Source organism: Anoplolepis gracilipes, chromosome 12 (assembly GCF_047496725.1).
Source record: "Anoplolepis gracilipes chromosome 12, ASM4749672v1, whole genome shotgun sequence".
Taxonomy (NCBI): Eukaryota; Metazoa; Arthropoda; class Insecta; order Hymenoptera; family Formicidae; genus Anoplolepis; species Anoplolepis gracilipes.
In genome coordinates this window covers 640001-653953 of record NC_132981.1, presented here as the reverse complement: position 1 = coordinate 653953, position 13953 = coordinate 640001, and the positions used below count along the sequence as shown (strand labels likewise).

The 13953-nt window shown below is 35.8% G+C and overlaps 1 pseudogene; it reads left to right on the top strand.

The window, feature by feature from the left end:
• Positions 1-689: 689 nt before the first annotated feature.
• LOC140671993 (uncharacterized) lies at positions 690-9424 on the top strand (annotated as a pseudogene).
• The last annotated feature ends 4529 nt before the right edge of the window (positions 9425-13953 follow it).

Below are 13953 nucleotides of genomic sequence, written 5' to 3'. Positions count from 1 at the left end.
TGCAGGTAGATGAGCAAGCTTTTCAGAATGATATAATTATGCATGGTGAATTAGCTGCAATGGGTCTCGAAATAGATACGGATAAAGAAATAACAGAACAGACATTAAGTGATAATAAATTGGGAAAAATATTAGAGGACAGTGAGACTGAAGAAAGTAATAGTTTAATAATAGATGACAATGTAGATGCATACCGCGTAGAAAGTAACAGTATGCCAGGAAAATGTATTATAGATTTTGCCTATGTTTTTGAACAAATGCATGAAAAATTTGACGAACACTGTCACGGAATAGAATGTAGTTTTCGTGATTTAACATTTATTGGTGCCCGTGCGTACGGACTGAAAAATAAATTTTTTTTCAAATGCCGAATGTGCAATTTTGAAAGTTTTGTTTGGAGTGAGCCGTCGCCAGAGGAAAATCTAGATGTAAATACAGCGGCAGTAGCTGGCACTATATTAACTGGTAAAGGATATACACAGTTAAAAGAAAGTTGCGCTGCAATGAATATAAAGTGTATGGCAAATAAAACTTATGAAAAGGCACATGAAATTGCTGCTGAAGCATTCTCAAAAATTGCAGAAAAAAGCATGAATGTTGCTGCAAATGAAGAACGTGAATTAGCATTACAACGCAATGAAGTAATAAATGAAATACTGCATATAGCAGTAACAGGTGATGGAAGCTGGATGAAAAGATCATACAGAACAGGACGGTATGATTCTTTATCAGACGTAGGCACAATATGTGGTGCACGAACAGGAAAAGTGCTGCACATGTCTGTAAGAAATAAATATCGTACAATTTGTGTTAAAGCAAAGAAGCTTAAAAAAGAGCCTGCAAATCACAAATGTTATAAAAATTGGGATAGAGATTGCAGCTCAACAAGCATGGAAGCAGACGCAATCGTAGAAGGATTCAAGACAAGCATAGAAAAGCGTGGACTTATTTATTCCATATATATAGCGGATGGAGACAGCAGCGTATATAAAAAAATAATACAGATAAATCTATACCCCAATGTCTTTATAGAAAAAATTAAATGTCGGAATCATTTGTTGCGCAATTTGGCTTCAAAAATTAAAGAAATAGCAAAAACAAAAGGACGTTTTGGAAAATTAAGAAATGTTATTGGCAATCGTATACTTCGCATTAGAATAGCTGTGATAAAAGCTGTACAGTACCGTTTGAATGAACAGAGTACGATGAAAGAAAAGATTACAAATCTCAAAATTGACCTAGATAATATTATAAGTCACGTATTTGGTGAACACAGTGAATGCGCAAGAATAGGATACTACTACGATGGATCGCAGAAAGAAAGTGAAGAAAATTATATTCAACACAATTTAAAAAATGTGGATTATATGAGCTGCAAAATGCATTAAAATATATTAGTTGGAATGCTAAAAGTTTATTGGAGGATAAAGACAGTAACAGAGTAGAAACTTTTAACTCTGTTATATCGAAATGTATTGGTGGAAAAAGAATTAATTATGGTCTAAAAGGATCATATGAAACACATTGTAATGCTGCAGTAGTCGCATTTAATACTGGCAAGGCTATAAGTAGCTTAAGTAATGCTTTGGGAACAAAACCAGGAGAAATAGCAGTGCAATGGGAAAATGAGAAAGAGAAAAATAAAAGTAATACAAAAATACATTCGAAGCCGCAACATAATTTTAAACGCATGGTGGCAGATAGGGATTATGGTCCGCAGGCTGATAAACTTGATGCAACATCAGCCGAAATAGAGTTAAGAAAAGCGCAACACATGCACATGCTTCGAGATTGGCAAATAAAGCGAATAGAAATAGAAGACGAAACTAGAGAACAAGCAGCTAACGGTATTTGGCGATATTATTGCACAAAAATAATAACCGCTTCTCATTTTGGACATATATGCAAAATGAGGAAGAGTACTTCTTGCGCATGAAGAGTAAAGTCAATAATATAGCCACAACAACTAAATGTGGAATCAGTGCAACACGGGACAGAAAACGAGGATATTGCACGCAAAAGTATTGAAAATGCATTGAATATTAACATAAAGCGTTGCGGATTATTCATAGATTCAGAAATACCATTTTTAGGCGCTTCGCCAGATGGATTAATAGGAGATGATGGAATTATTGAAATAAAATGTCCTTTCGCAGCACGATTCTTAACACCAAAAGATGCGATAACAACAAATGATCCAAATCTGCAATCATTATATAAAAATGGAAAAGATGAAAAAATGAAACGCAGTCACATATACTATTATCAAATACAAGGACAATTACATATCACGCAGCGAGAGTACTGTGTCTTTGCACTGTGGACACCATTAGGATTAAAAATGGAAAAAATTTTACGTGATGATATCTTCTTGTCGGAAAATATGGTGTCTCAACTTACGAAATTTTATGAAAATTGTATATTACCAGAATTACTAGATCCAAGACTGGAGAGAAACATGCCAATCCGCGAATCAGAATATATAATTGAAGCAAAAAGACAAAAAATGATAGAAAAAGAAAAGAAACAAAAATAAAATTATATGGAAATAATAGAAGGCACATACACATAAGCACTGAAATAATAAAAAACAAATTTTTGATAAATAAAAAATATCGCAATGCATTCTGCGCTGGGCGCAGTGATTACTATCTAAATGCATTCTGCGCTAAGCGCAGTGATAATTATTAAAATGCATTCTGCGCTGGGCGCAGTGATAATTATTAAAATGCATTCTGCGCTGGGCGCAGTGATAATTAATCAAAATGCATTCTGCGCTGGGCGCAGTTTATAATATATATGAGATGTACGTTCTGCTCATCTACCTGCATTCTGCGCTTAGCGCAGTGAATTAACATTTCAAAAAAAAATACGTAAGGAATCGTGCAAATTGTTCCCATATGTGCACATGGGTACATTTATATCTCATACTCTCTACCGTTAGAGCAGTGCTCGGAGTTAGTTGCTTTTTTCGGGCCGATTTCCGAGACGACGCCTCCTATTCCCCCACTAGCGCTCGAGGATCGACGGCTGAGCCGCCGAATCGCTTCAGGCGCGTCCCTATAAGAAATGTATTGGGATCCGTATGTTACGCACACAAATCATCACATCATTAAAGGTTTTTTTGCTAAATAATTTTTATTTTTATAAATAATTATAAATAAAATTATGTTAATAAATAATAAATAATATATATAATAAAAAATATATAATAATAAATTATAAGAAAAAATATTAAAAATTCTATTATTAATGTTATGTAAAGCTATTATATATATATATATATACACACACATATACATATACATATACATATACATATACATATTCACATACATAACATATTAATAATAGAATTTTTAATAACTTTATTAATAATTTATTTTATGTATTATTATTATATTTTTTTAATTATATATTATTATATTATTTGTTATTATTATTATATTTATTATTTGTTAATATAATTTTATTTATTATTTATAATTATTTATAAACATAAAAATTATTTAGCAAAAAAACTTTTAATGACGATTTATGATGTAACATACGGACCTCAATATATTTCTTATAATGACACGCCTGAAGTATAGCGTTCGGCGGCTCGGCCGTCGAGCCTCGAGCGCTAGTGGGGGAATAGGAGGTGGCGCTTCGGAAATCGGCCCGAAAAGAGCAACTAACTCCGAGCACTGCGTTAGAGTTCAAACATACATTCTCTAATGGATAGATATGATTGCAAACCGTTTGTACTAAAATAGGATATATACTATGACAGGATTCTATCCAGTAAGTAAATTAGTTCTCAGAATATAAAAAGTGAATCAGATGCGTGCGTGCGTGCGTGCGTGCGTGCGTGCGTGCGTGCGTGCGTGCGTGCGTGCGTGCGTGCGTGCGTGCGTGCGTGCGTGCGTGCGTGCGTGCGTGCGTGCGTGCGTGCGTGCGTGCGTGCGTGCGTGAGTGAGTGCGTGCGTGCGTGCGTGAGTGCGTGCGTGCGTGCGTGCGTGCGTGCGTGCGTGCGTGCGTGCGTGCGTGCGTGCGTGCGTGCGTGCGTGCGTGCGTGCGTGCGTGCGTGCGTGCGTGCGTGCGTGCGTGCGTGCGTGCTCAGTGTATTATTTCCTTCTCGCTGTATACTTCTGTGTTCAGCAAGCAAGCCATCTCAACAATTTATAATCTAATGGCTTGATTACATTTTATTATTTGTAATATTAACATTTTAAACATATTATTTTGCGCATGCATAAGCACACATTACTCTCTTTAAATAACCGTTCAGTATAAAAATATAAATAAAATTATATATATATATATATATATATATAAATTATACATCAAAATTATATATAAATAGTAAAAGCAATATACACACATATGTGTATATAAATGTATATAATAAATGTTGCGCTGATGGATCAGTATCGATTCTATCTTGAATGCGCGGAATAATATATGTTAAAAACATTAATATTACAAATGATGAAGCATAATCAATTATCATCTGATTGTAAATCTCTTAAGATAGCTTGTTTGTTGAATACAGAAGCATACAACGAGAAGGAAAGAATATGTATACGCACTGAAAGGATATATACACTAAATTTCATCTCGCGTGTTGCATCCAGCTAAATATTCTTCGACCATGCTAATATCAAATAATAGTATTAATCTCTAAACATTAAAGAGATGACTTTTTTTATTATTATTAAAATATTCTTTCTTTTATATCAAAATTACGTGAAAACTTTTTCTATATTTTTTTTGGTACCAATTGATCACAGTTGAAATTTATGTCGTATATAAATATGTAATGTTTCGTTTTTAAATAATAAATAACATTGAAAAATTATTAAAAAAAGTTTCCTACCTAAATTTTTTCAATAAATCTGGTTAGGTTAGCCAGTGATGGTCTAAATGATCGCGGATTACGTCTCATGTAATTTGTAATATTTATGCGTATGTTTTTCATATATAATCTTACAAATAGAAAATCAAATAACTTTTTATTGCATATTTTATTGGTTTAAAAGTAATTTTATTGGATTAATAAAGTATTTATGATTAAAATAACACTAAGCACGACATAAATTAGATAATTTTAAACTTTTCATGATCAAAATTTTATATATTAATTAAAAATAGTTCGATTTTTGTCATGTTTGGTGTCATTTTATGCATAAAAATTTTATCAATCGGTTAAAATTATTTTTAAATCGATAAAATGCGAAATAAATGTTCTAGGTTTCATTTAATTCGATGTTTACATTTTATAGATAAGCGAGCTCTTTAAAGACCTTCGATGCTGGAGTTCGAGAAAAGCGAGAGGGAGAACGAGTAAGGAGCGAGCGAGACGGCCAACATCAAAGAGAGTGCCGAAGTCTCGTGCGCGAGCCTTTCTTTACCTCCAGTCTTTCGTAAACATGTCATCTTATGTTACTATGAAAAATAAAATTTTTGCTTTTCGCATTTTATCGGTCCGAGAATAATTGTAATGGATTAATGAGATTTTTGCGATTAAAATGACACCAAACACGATATAAATCGGATAATTTTTAATTACATAAATAATCAAACTATATTAATTATTTATCAATTTATGTAACTAAAAATTACCTAATTTATGTCGTGTTTGGTGTCATTTTAATCGCAAAAATCTCATTAATCCATTACAATTATTCTCGGACCGATAAAATGCGAAATGCAAAAATTTTATTTTTCATAGTAAGATGACATATTTACGAAAGACTGGAGGTAAAGGAAGGCTCGCGCACGAGACTTCGGCACTCTCTTTGATGTTGGCCATCTCGCTCGCTCTTTACTCGTTCTCCCTCTCGCTTTTCTCGAACTCCAGCATCAAAGGTCTTTAAAGAGCTCGCTTATCTATAAAATGTAAACATCGAATTAAATGAAACCTAGAACATTTATTTTGCATTTTATCGATTTAAAAATAATTTTAACCGATAGAAAAATTTTTGTGCATAAAATGACACCAAACACGACAAAAATCAAACTATTTTTAATTAATATATAAAATTTTGATCATGAAAAGTTTGATATTATCTAATTTATGTCATGCTTAGTGTTATTTTAATCTCAAATACTTTATTAATCCAATAAAATTACTTTTAAATCGATAAAATATGCAATAAAAAGTTATTAGATTTTTTATTCAACTCAAAGTAAACAAGAAAGTTACATATACACATGTCAGTTCTTTCGAGGTTCAGCAAGCTATATAGCCGCTTGATTTAGAATTCGAGATGTCAAATTAATTACATTGTATTATTTGCAATATTTACGCGTATGTTTTTCATATATATATATATATATATATATATATATATATATATATATATATATACAATATATGAAAACCATATGCATAAATATTATAAATAATGAAGTTAATCAATTTGACATCTCTGATTAAAAATCGAGCTTGCTGAGCTGCGAGAAAAAGAACTAACATGTGTATGAAACTGTTCTCATCTACTTCATCAGTACTAGTTTAACAAATAACTTCGACATGTATTTTCTTTTTGTGTGCATTACGACTCGATTTTCGAAACCTATTGTCATTCAGATATCACTAATTGATATAACCAGATTTATCGAATAAATGAGTGTAGAAAAGTTTTTCTTAGAATTTTTATTTTTGTATTTAATATTATTTATTATTTAGTAACAAAACATATTACATATTTCTATTTATTATATCAATTATAACTGCGAGCAAATGGTAATATGTAATTCATTCGTATGATAAGTAATAGTGGAATCATATGGTAAGTCGCTGCATTAGGTTCTTATTCCTACCGCAGCGTTTTCATTGTCATATCGCCACCGTCAAATCAGAGTTGCACGGCGAGTACTCAGGAGCCTTAAGTCTTAAGTTTCCCAATATATATATATATATTATATGTTTTCTTTTATGTTATTTTCTTATTCTGGTTTACAATTTTGTTTGTTTTTCGCGTTTACAATATTTAAATATAATCGTTTTTTTTATCTAAAATCGCGTGCTTAGGCTACGTTTTAATATTCGTTTCGGGAGTCGATCGATCGGTTCGGATCGCTCCTCGTCGTATATCCTAATTAATGGTCGCTTTCTTCTTTTATTTTTGTTTCCTATGACTATGTAAAGTACAATTAATATTATTATTATTGTTATCGTGATTGTTCCGCTTGTCGCCATTGGATATACGAATTGTTTTTTCGCGAAGAAATTTTGTTCATTACTTTTTAAATCGTTGTCTATTTCTTCTAGTTGTAATTTTAATTTTGTCAGTTCCATTCGGTGTTGACCTATATCTTGTATCGTGTGTTATCGTGTTGCGTTCTCGTACCAGTGTCAAGTTATATTCAGGTAGGTACGTTTCTATATCTGTTTCATAGATTGTTTATTTCTGTATAGTCATGTCTGGAGTTATTAATTTGCATTTTCCTTTCAGTGTAATTTTTCCAGTGTTTTTAATTACTGTTTTGTATTCTTGTCGTTTGTCGTATTGTATTGTTAATTGCTGTTCTGTAACAGTCGAGTAGAGCCATGTTTGTGGCTGTTGTAATGCGATCCATGTGGTACGCATTGATATAATGTATTTCGTCTTACAGTTGTTACGTTGACGCCGCTGTGTATAAATTTATATTTCGCATGGTGCATTTAAATTTACTCTATATGTCGGTGTCGCATGTTCACATGTGTATTGTGAGTTAATGTTAATACAATTTTTTAAATCTTTTTTTGTTACTATAACGTATGTTAGTTGTTCTTTGTCTACTGCAATTATTTTATTGTTAATTTCTGTTACTGCGAATACATTATTATAGCTGAATACAGGTAATTACATTCATTATGGTATAGCTCGGTTGCGCAATTAATGGGAAGATTAGAATGGTATAAATAATTGCTTTATCGCTGAATGCGCTTATTTTCGCGTATTTTTCTATAGTAAGCCAATCTTCGATGTGTACTTGAAAAGGGAAGTACATTCCTTGTGGCAACTGCTGTGTTGCTTCCTTTAAATGTGTTATTATGCTATCTATCGGTATTAATCTCGGGTGCATTGCTCCGTTTTTTGTATATGTTAGATATTCTATAATGTTATCCGCGTTGCGTATTAATTCTGCTATTACTGCAGTAATTATGGTAAAGTGTTCATTTATCTTGCTGCGTTCTATATATTCATTTACTCGTTTCTGTAAGAGATATTCGTTACGTTGTATTGTATTTTTTATTTTATCAATATACCCGATAGTCGTATTTATTATTTTAATTTGATTTTGTACGGCATGCTGTATTGTCTTTTGACCGTTTTCTAATATGTTAAGTTGTTCGTTAATTCGTTTTTCATCGTTAACGTCCATTGTGCCAAATAAAGACTTTGCTAAGGAACCTATTCCATCTATGAGTCCTCGTCGTTTATTTGTCTGTTTTTTATATATCGTTTTAATTTGTATCATGACATTTTTTAAATATTTTGCTTCTCTTTTTGTTAGAATGTCTAGGTTCACGCATGTATCTCGCAGATAATGGGTGTGAAATTTCATAGTTTCGCATAATTTTTCGGTCTGTTTTAAATATTCGGTTATTTGCTCGTATTTTTCGTCTAAGTTTGATAAGTCTAATTTTATTACTAGTTTCCAGTTTTCTTTTGCGTAGTGGATCTGTCCGATTTCTTCGAAGAATAATCCCGGATTATGTTTAAATTATTGTATCTGGTAAGAGAGATTCATTTCGTCGTCTTTCGTGTGACCTTTGCTGATCCAGCAGGCGAATGTCCTGTAATATCATATTATATTTCATTTTATTATAGTTTATCTCTTGGGTGTCGCTCGCCTTCTCTGACTTCGCGGGGTTCGCTGCTAATCCAGCGGGAGATACACCGGTAATATTATAATGTCGTTGGTTTAGTCTCTTAACGACTTTTATACGAGGCAGATCAGCACGATGTTGCGATTTTTAATTCACTGGAGCTTGCCGATTTGTCGCCAGTGTGATGAATATCGGGATGGATATCATCCCGATATGTGTCGTGCGTATTTTCGGGGTCGCCTACCGCCTCCGGTGGACCCCGTAGTGCGGGCGCGACGCGCCGTTCTCCGGAGTTCCCGGGTCGCAAGGGGCACTTTGTCCCTCCGCGTTACGTTTGCTGTACCTGGCGTTCGGTTTGTGCGAGCAGTGGTACCTGCTCTGGATCCGTTACATCCCGTTCGCGTGGAGCTGCGGTGGGTCCACGATCAATTTGACTTTTATGATTTGGCTTGTCGCCGGGAGGAGAAGGAGGAGACGGATCCTCTAAGAAGGTGAGTACTAGTTTTCTATATATGGCTTAAGCTTGTTTACGTGTAAGCGGGTGCTTTTCCTTCCTTTTTTTTACCGTGTAATTGATATCCGAATGCTTTTCAATTACTATGTAGGTCCGATCCATAGGGATTCAAGTTTTTTCGATCGTCCACGTCGTAGCGTTTCGTCGTATATGAGTACCTTATCGCCGATTTTAAACTTTGTTTCCTTTGTGGTTCGATCGTAGTGTTCCTTCGATTTCAGTTTTTTCTCTGTGAGATTATCCTTTGCAACTTGATTCGTGGCGCGTAGTCTTTCTGTTAGCTCTTGCGCGTAATCGTCATAGTTGTATGTTGATTGTGGTGGTTTCGTTAACGCTGTCGATTTCGGCTTGGTGTCCGTATACTAACTCGAAGGGCGTGTATTCTGTAGCTGTATGTGGCGTAGTGTTGTAGGTGAACATCGCGAACGGAATCCATTCGTCCCAGTCAGTCTGATCATTATTAATATAATGTCGTAGATATTCTGTTAATGTTCTGTGCGATCGTTCTAACGCGCCGTTACTTTCAGGATGATACGCGGTCGTCTGAATTTTGTGGATTTTTAATAATCTACACGTATTTTAAAATATTTCGTTTAAAAAATTAGTGCCCTGATCGGTTAAAATTTTTCCCGGTATTCCGTATTCTAAAATTATTTTCGTGGTAAATTCTTTACTCACGGTGTTTGCTTCTTGATTTGGTATCGGTATCGCTTTACTAAATTTTGTCAAACTATCTTGACAAGTTAGTAGGTATTTATTTCCGGTATTAGTTATCGTTAATGGACCGACTATGTCTAACGCACATTTTTCGAACGGTTTACTCGGTGTATCGGTGATAACGAGAGGTGCTTTAAATCGTGATAATTTATTTTTTTGGCAAGTGTTACATTTTTTAATGTATCGTTCGGCGTCTTTCGTTAACCCGGTCCAATTGTGCGTGAGGCGAATTCTGTTTATCGTCCTCTTGATACCTTGGTGTCCTCCTGTGGGTGCGTCGTGATATTCATATAATATTTGTTTCTTTTCTTCTGCGCTATAGGCACGTGTAGCATCGTTGCTATCTTTCTCGTCCTTTTCTTTATCTCTTTTTTCGCTGTTGATATCGTCCATCTCTTCGTCTTCGGCGGTAAGAATCTTTTCTCTCTCTTGCTCGTCGTCGTCTCGCGTTACGTTGCGGCTTAGCGCATCGTTCGCGTTCGCACGTCCGGCCTTATGTATTATCTCATAGTCCTATTCTTCTAATTTTATTCGCCATCGAATTAATCGTAATCCTGGATCGTTCACGTTAAATAACCAGATAAGAGGTTTGTGATCTGTAATGACCTTAAATTGTGTTCCGTACACGTAGGGTCTGAAATGCTTTACAGCCCATACAATAGCTAATAGTTCCTTTTCGGTAGTACTATAGTTTTGTTTCACGCGGTTCAGTACTCGGCTGGCGTAAGCTATCGGTCGGTCGCTGCCTATCTTTCCTTACGATAATACCGCTCCGATCGCATAGTCGGATGCGTCAGTAGTTATATTAAATTGTTCAGCAAAATCTGAATATTTTAACACGGGTGCCGTCATTAATTTATTTTTAAGTACTTCAAAGGCATTTTGTTGCTCTGCGGTCCACACAAATTTTTCGGTTTTCTTTGTTAGTTTCGTTAATGGTTTGGCTATTTTTGAAAAATTTTCTATAAATCTTCGATAGTAACCGGCTAGACCTATAAATGATTGGATATCTTTCACCTTTTTTGGCGTCGGGAAATCTCTTATCGCTGTTAGTTTAGACGGGTCAGGAGGTATTCCATGTTCTGATATTATATGGCCTAGGCATATTACTTCTTTGCGTAGGAATTCGCATTTATCCGGCTGTAATTTTAAATTATTAGTTCGAAGTCGTTGCACTACTTCCTTGAATCGCTTATTATGATCTTCGAGGCTTGCTCCGTAAATGATGATGTCGTCTAGATAGACCAGGCATTTGAGTCCTTGTATTCCTGTCAATACAGAGTTCATTAATCTCTGAAATGTCGCTGGTGCGTTTTTTAATCCAAAGGGCATTCGGTTGAACTCGTAATGTCCATACGGAATTGAAAAAGCAGTTTTAGGCTTGTCTTTTTTGGCCATTGGTATTTGATGATATCCAGATGCTAAATCTAATGTTGTGAAGTACTTTGCGTTTCCCAGCTGGTCCAGTATATCCGTAATATTAGGCAGAGGGAAGGAATCGCCGATCGTCAAGTCGTTGAGCTTTCGAAAGTCTATAACTATTCGAAGTTTCGGTTTACCTGATACGTCGGTCTTTTTTGGTACTACTAATAGCGGAGCATTCCATTGACTCGCGTTGGTACGAATTATTCCGTCTTCCAACATTTGTTGCACTTATTTATTTACTTCTGTCTTATGTTTCTCCGGAAGGCGATACGGACTTACATTTACCGTTCAGGCGTCTACACGTGTATTTATCTCGTGCACTACCGTCGCAGTGCACGACAGTGGTTCTCCATTCAGGTGAAATATGTCGCTATATTCGTCACATATCCTTGAGAGTACCTGTCGTTCTTCAGAGTTGAGATGCTGTGTTCGCAACAATTGTCAAATGCGCTCGTTACGTGGGGTATTTTTATCGTCCGTCCCTACAGCTATTGTATAGCTACCGTGCAGGTTATCTTTATCAATGTCGTCTATGGTTACAACAGGTTAGGTGTACGTATCTCAATAGTCTCGTCTGTTGTGTTGATAACGCTGATTGTGCAGAGAAAATTTTTCAGTTTTACCAGACATCTTCCTATATATATTTCAGGGGCTGTTTCTCTTGCGCGTACTATTCCCGTTTCGTTTCGATTAGTCGCGGCTTGCACGATGGTTTCACTGCGCAATTTCAAGATAATTTTATTATATGGTCGCATCTTGAGTACATCCGTACCGATTTTTAACTCTTTATTTTTGTAATTGCAGGATACCTTTTGCTTCCTTAGGAAATCGATTCCTAGTATCCCGTCGTATTCCATGGGGAAGTCGTTTTTTACTACGTAAATTGCATGTTTAATGTTCTTGTCCTGTTAGATTAATTATCGCATGCATCTTCCCTATTGTATATACTTTGTGTCCGGTTATTCCTATCAACGCTAATTTTTTATTGTATATCAATGTTTCTCCTTTTAAATGCTTACTTTTATTAGCGATATGGTCGCACCAGAATCATATAGCATGTTTATACGCCCTGTCTTCGTTTCGCGTATGGGCATCGTTACGACGTCGAGTCCCTGTTTATCTCGCGTCTGTCGTACGTGTGTCACCTGATATTCCAACGCGCGCTTCGCCTTGCTATCGCTTCTTTCTTCTTCGTCATTACTACGATCGGAGTCGGAACTCTTTCCTCACGTCTTATAACGCGTTCTCTTTGAATTATTCTGAATATTGCTCGATTTATTCGTGTTATTCGGGTTTTTCCGATTTTGTGGTTTTCCTTGCGGTCGGCCGTTTAAAGACAAACATTCGTCGCGATTATGTCCGCGCTTTTTACAATATTTGCAAAATTTTTCCATTACATTGACGCGTGGTTTATCGGGTTTCGGTAGAGCGTATCTGCTCGTTCGACAATCCCGTCCATAATGTCCGGTCTTGCCGCATTTAAAACAGGTCATATAGTATCTCGAGGCGGTCGCGAGTAATTCGAGTCGAGTTTATTTTTATTTTGATAACTGTTTGTTCTCGCTCCCATCGGCTTGATAAGTTTTTCTTCCAAGCTCGCGCCGTTTATCGCCTCTTGCAATGTCGAGAAGCGTTGTGACCGTACGAGTACTTTCAAGTCGTCGCGTAGTCCGATTTGATAATTAATTAATGCTTGGTCTCTGATAGTTTGCTGAATCGTGCGTTTTTGTTCTAGAGTATGCTCTTTTCCTTCGGTCATAGAATCATATAATTTCATAGCTACTAGATCGACACGCTATCCAAACGCGTAGGCGGTTTCGCTTGTTTTTTGTTTTAATGAATTAAATTCGATTTGCAAGTGTGTCATGCTTTGTTTCGTCTGATAACGTGCTTCGAGTTGCATCCGAAATTCATCAAAAGTGCGTATATCGCGCGTTTCGAAATCTTGTCACGCTTTTCCGCGTAACTTTGTATATAATATCGCCTGCATAAGAGATTCTTCGTCTGCCGGATTTGTATTCTGTATCGCGTATGTGCATGAATTTAAGAAATCTTGTAACTTGTGTCGCGACATTCCGTCAAATTCTGGAATCATTTGTCTCGCTTCCTTTAACGTCAGGAAATTTGGTGCCATACTACGTCGATTTTTAATGTCGCGATCGGTCCGTCCGTAATATATGCTTTCAGAAAATTCTTCTCGACGACTTATATTTTGATCGCGTTGCTGTAGTTGAGCTACTTGCTCCGTTAAGAATTGTATTGCGTAGCGCATTTCTCTTAACATTGCGGATGTAGAGTCGTTTGTCGATTCTTCTCGCGGTTGTACTGGTTGATTAATTATTCGTCGCAATCGTGCGATTTCGTCATTTACCGCGTCATTAGACACGTTTGCGGAAGTAGACGCGCGGAGATTTTGAGCTTCTGCCATCTCGCGCGTTTGTGCGTAGATTTCTTCGGGATCAAAAATCTCGCTCTCGTAAGATGTCAATGA